Below are 5,867 nucleotides of genomic sequence, written 5' to 3'. Positions count from 1 at the left end.
ACCACATGAAGGGCTTATAAAGTAAATAAATAACAAGCATGCCACAGTCGGGCGTCTGAGCGACACCACACAAAGGGCTTATAGAATAAATAAATAACAAGCATGCCGCAGTCGGGCGTCTGAGCGACACCACATAAAGGGCTTATAGAATAAATAAATAACAAGCATGCCGCAGTCGGGCGTCTGAGCGACACCACATAAAGGGCCTATATAAGAATAATCACAGTGAATATCCAGGAGGTAGAACCGTCCCAGGGATACTCAATAATTCAAATAATGTAAATGGTTAGTCCACAATAATAATAATCATAATCCTCATATGTCACAGGTCATAATCAATGTTCTGGTTTAGCAGTTTTTCCTCCGAAGACCGACACTAAGACCGACACTAAGACCAACACTAAGACCAACACTAAGACCGACACTAGACCCATCTCAGTCTGTAGTCCTTACCCATGGACACGGCTATACGAATAGATTTAACCTCTGCAGAGGGTGTACTCTTTACCCACGAGTAAAGGATTTCTATTGTCCATCGGGACTAATTCCGTCTACGGTCTTTTAATTGAAAACACACCTGACCGCACACACCAGCCTAACTTACCGGTGTCTGGAATCACCCACGACACCTGTCAAGCAAAACTCTAAGTGGGGAGGCTACAACCTCGATTAGCATGGGATCACAAAATTTATAACGCGCGCAAACTAGGGAAGCCACTCCCCTCGGCTACAACCGGAAACACCCATGCCCCCGGACCAGGTGGCATGCCTACCGGATGCCTCCGGTATCTTCCACCATGGCCTCTCTATACGGTGTGTGCTTGGTAAGGGGTTGACAACTTACTGAACCGTACCCTACCTGCGGCAGGGACAAGTGGTAGTACGAAACAAGTATGGGGGTTACTGGAACAAGACTCGATCTACGTCCGACTCAGGAGGTTCAAGTATTCCCTGTATGATTAGCATAACAAATATATTTCAACTACAGACAGAATCACCACTCATCATACCTCATCATGCCATACCGGACACACTCGTCTCGACGAGGAACTAGGGACAAGCTCGAGTCTACCCAAGACAGAGAATTTCCCAGCTTCCTTCCGGTATGCATGAAAAGCATACGAAGATGATTACTATCACAAGCATATCCATTTCTAACATCAAAGAATCTCCATTATGCACTCACGCGTATGATCGTATCGTCACATAAAATAACGAATGCTCCATGTCAAGGTGGTGTTGTAACCGTATCAAACAACACCCAAAAATATCATGCCAGGGTTCAGAATGCTTGCCTTCAAGTTGTGGAGAGGCAGGGTGCATTCCAGAACTTTTGAAAGTTTTCTCCTCTCTCCAAAAATCCTATTTTTGAAAATATTCAAATTAACACATAGTTTCAAAACAGAACAAAAAAGTTGTTTGGAAAATTTTCAAATAAATACTAAAATAAACTAGACAGAATTTGAGAAACAACAGAAAAAGAATCAATTCATTTGGACTTATATTTAAAAAGTTATAGACAGTCAAAGTTTAGTCAAAGTTCTATTTTTAAATAAAACAAAAAAGAAAACGGTTCGAATAGAAATACGTTTTCGAGACGGAGGAGACGTACTTCTGGGTTTACGCTTTCACTTAAAAAAGTGCGGGCCGGCTCGGGGTCACTGACAGTGGGTCCACGGGGTCCCTTTTATAGGCGGTTGGGGTCGATTCTGCGGCGGCCGTGGATAAGAACGCCGGCGACCGCCGTTCTGTAGTTGCAGGGCGACGTGGCAGCGACGAGCGCTTGCCGACGAGTTTGCCGATGAGCTCGAGCTGTTCCAGGGGGCAGCTCGCGCGCGCGGGTGGCTTGGGCGGCGCCGTCCACGGCAAGAGCTGTCGGAGCGGCGGTGGCGGCTTGCGTCGGTGGCGCTGTAGGGCGCCAGGAGGGGGCCAGGGTGGCTCTGCGGCGAGGGAGGAGTCGGGGCGCGTTGGCCGCGAGTGGGGGGAAGGCCAGAACGAGCGCGGGGCGACAGCAGTGGAACGCGGCGACTCGGTGCGCGCGCGTGCAAAACGTGCGCTCTGGGCGCGCCCAGAGCACGCACGCTACATGTTCGGCAAAATGCCAAGGCATGCCAGGGGGCTCCAATCCACATGAGGTTTAGCAGGGTGGGGCTATAGACTAAGGTAGAGCCATGAGACATGTTGGTTTGGTCAGGGGATCAAGTCCATAATGCAAACCAAAAACCAAGCCAAAACTGGCCATGCACACAAGGTGCTCGACAGAATGTTATGGTCATCTAGGCATCTCTTGGGGTGGCCATAAACTCCAGATCATAGTCTCTCTAGGTGTAGGTGATGGTGGCAAGGTTAGTTTGGCAAGTCCAGAAACTTGTTAGTGCAAGTTTTTGAGAAAACCAATTTTGGGCAGAAACTAAAGGCTATAATTGCATGAACCAAAAATACTCCAATGGGTCCACTCTCCTGGACTTAATGGTTTTGTAGGGAGGACTACAAGCAGGAAAAAGCTCATGGGCACTAGAGCAAATTAAATTAGGGTTGCAGTAGAAAAAGCCAAACTGGACCAAAGAGCAAAAGAGGATGATTTGCTCAAATTTTTCAAAGAACACTCATGGGTTTTTGCATGAAGTTGAATTATATGCATCTACTGACATCTCCAAACACTTGGAAGAATTTTTAAAGAAATATTTAAATAGGTTGTAGTGCAAAAATATCTACTGGACCAGATTTGAAAATTTGGTGTAGAGCTCAAAATCTCCAATGACCAAAAGATATTTTTGCATAAAAGTGATGTGGAAACATCACATGACATCCCCAAATTTTGGTGAAAATTTTAAATGCATTTATCAAATGGTTGCAGTGCACAAGAGGCTCCAAATTTATGAAAAATCATTTTAAAAGAATAAAGCTCAGGAAAAACTATTATGCAAATAAATCCACTGATAAAGAATTGTTTTATTGAGAGAGTATACAAGTCCAATAATATTTTTGGAAAGTTTCCACTTGAGGTAAAAACCCACAATATTAAAGAGAAGAGGGGTTCTGAAATCAAAAGATAAATCCAGAAAATAAAAAATTTAATTTCCTGGCAAAATTTTAATTAATAAAACAAGGTCAAAATTTTGGGGTGTTACAACACTACCCCCCTTAAGAAAAATCTCGTCCTCGAGATTTGCTAAAAGTTGTTTTGAACAAACATTGCTCTTAGCAAAAAAATCATCCTACTTATGCAATAACAATGTATCTACAGTAAGGGGGCAATAAGTGGTGCAAAACTACAGTGTGGTACACTGGCGTTGCGTGGAAAAATCCATGGTTGGGGAAAAATGAGATATTTCCACTTTGGTTACCATAAATTTAGAATAAAATTCTAAATCATTATAATACGCTGGTCGTACCCGAGAGTACAGTGCTCCCTCTGGCTGACAGGTGGACCCGGGGCCCACTGTCAGTCTCTTCTTCTACCTTTGGCTCTCTCTTCTTTCTCTCTCTCGCGTGCTTTCCCGCGCTTTCTCCACCGGCGACGTCTAGCGCGTAGGGCATCTAGGCCGTACTGCGGTAGTGCGCGGCGTGCTAGCTGCCGGTGCAGCGTGCACTCACCTCGCGGGCCAGTGCACTGTCGGCACTGCTCGCGGATTCGCCTCCGAACACCGGCGATCGAGCGACGAGCAGTGCTGGTGGACTTCGCCCACCGTACACCGATCTCGACCTATAAAATGATCGCGGTGCTCCTTCTTCCTCACACCTGGCCTCGCTTCTCCTTCTCCTTCATTCTCCTCCATTTCTGTTTGCAGGAGCTCGAGACGAGGCTCTAATGGCGGAGGTGATGCCAGACTGGTACGTGGTCCTGATGTGCGGAGGGTTGGCGACGTTGCTGGGGTTCTCCGTGCTCCTGTGCGCGATGATCCTTGATGATCGTCGTGATGCTGCCGCTCGAGTGTTGGCTCTCCGCGGCGGTGGTGATCGCGAGGATTAAGTGCGGCATCGAGTGCTAACTGCTGTCAGTGTGCTGGAGGCCATTTGCACCCGAATAATTACTCACAAATCTCTCCTACTGAGACTGTGGTGTCCTCGAGTGTGATCAGTTAGGTGCAAAAAGTGCACGAGGATTTGTAGTTAGCGCACGAGGTTGAGTGGTTGTGGTTGTGAGGCTGCTGTTATGGTGCTGCGTGAATAAAAATCTATGTCGTGAAGAGGTATATGCTGCAGCAACTCAGGGAAAGAAATCTTACTTCAAAATTTATCGCGAGTGAAAATTAGTTAAATCAAGATTAACCGCAGTAAAACTACTCACATAACTGAAACCAAATATTTGATCCGTCGCACAAATTTAGGATACCACGCACAAGTTGCAACACATAAATAACTGCTGGGATAATAAACATAGCGGTGACGTTACAATAAAAACGGTAAATGGACAGGGTCCTGAGAAAACGTCTCTGGTACTGGGGCACACTCCTCTTCTATCGGGGGAAGTGGGTTGACTAGCCGATGAATGCATCTCTCCTGGTCGGGTCTCAGTGGTCTGCCAATAGCGATCTGAGGATTTAAATCAGCGAGGCTCTGGAGATAACCCATTACCCGCTGAGTCAAACGCTCTTGAGCGATAACATACTGGGCAAGGTTGGCCAGCACTGGGTCTCTTTCGATTCGCCCACCGGGAAAAGATGCTACTTCTCCGGGTGCTGCACGACTCGGAAAGTAATAATACCCTCGTTCGTAGGCATAGGGTACCGCGAATCGAAGACGAGCAAGTGCTTCGTACGCAGCAGCTTCTATGGCCATATGCGGAGTCGGCATGGATTTCCCCACGAAGGAGACTTCCGTTGGGTCTTGGTTTGGGTTTGCGGGAGGGATGTGCACCACTGCCCAATATTTCGAGGTGGAAGGGGTGATCCTCGATTTGAGCAACTCGTACTGGGGTGGATGGATAGCACTCATGGTACTGTAGGTAAAGTCCCACAATATTTTAACAAAACTACCCGGGGTTGCGTCTAGAGTCCTCAGATAAATACTGGGGGTCGGCATGGCAAAGAAATGGCTGTGAGTGTTGTGCACCAGATGAGGGATACTTGGCAAGGTCACGAGGTGGCCTTTTATATAGCATTGGGGCTGGGTTATTTACCGCGGTGAAGGGTAACTAGTTTGTCAGTCTGCTCTTGGGGCCGGGGTCAAAGCCACAGATACACATATCTCATAAATGTGACGCATTACTGTGTGTGTCGTCGGGGTGGTTTTTGGTGGCTACGCCCGGCAAAAAAATGCAACTGTACGCTAACGTACTTATGCATGGCTACTACTCAAAAATAGGGGCGTACAAGCAGACAGCACTTAATTATGGTGATACAGGATCACACAATTACAAGGCATAGAAATACTAAGGCTCGATACTACTCGAGCGACTTAGTCTACTTCGTTCATATCTAGGCGGGCATGCCTTGTGGACGTCGAAGCTTCTCCACGGGTTTCACCGTCGGGATTAGCTGGATGAGGTTGAGGGGCTGCAGGGTCGGGGTAGCGATGGTGACCATCCCGGGGATTGTTGGCCACAATCCCATTGGAGCGTGTTCCCAGAAGGCGACGAAGCACTTCTGGGGACACCAAAGCATTTTGGTCGATGGCTGGGGCAGACCTCAAGGACTCGATTGGTTGTCCGAACAGCACGACTGGGTTGTCGGCATCGGGCTCATCTTCTCCTCTTGCCGGGGCTCGGCGAACCAGTTCTCCATGAGCTGCGATCAGATCAAGGGTGATCTGATCGAACAGTTCCTCTAGTGCACTTACATAGCGCACCAGATGCAACAATGCAGGATCCGTCTCGTGATCTCCGTTGGCAACCTGGGGCGGCCTACCATACCCGTCACGGCTGG

The sequence above is a fragment of the Triticum aestivum genome, chromosome 7D (genome assembly GCF_018294505.1).
Source record: "Triticum aestivum cultivar Chinese Spring chromosome 7D, IWGSC CS RefSeq v2.1, whole genome shotgun sequence".
Classification (NCBI taxonomy): Eukaryota; Viridiplantae; Streptophyta; class Magnoliopsida; order Poales; family Poaceae; genus Triticum; species Triticum aestivum.
This window is presented reverse-complemented; position numbering follows the sequence as displayed.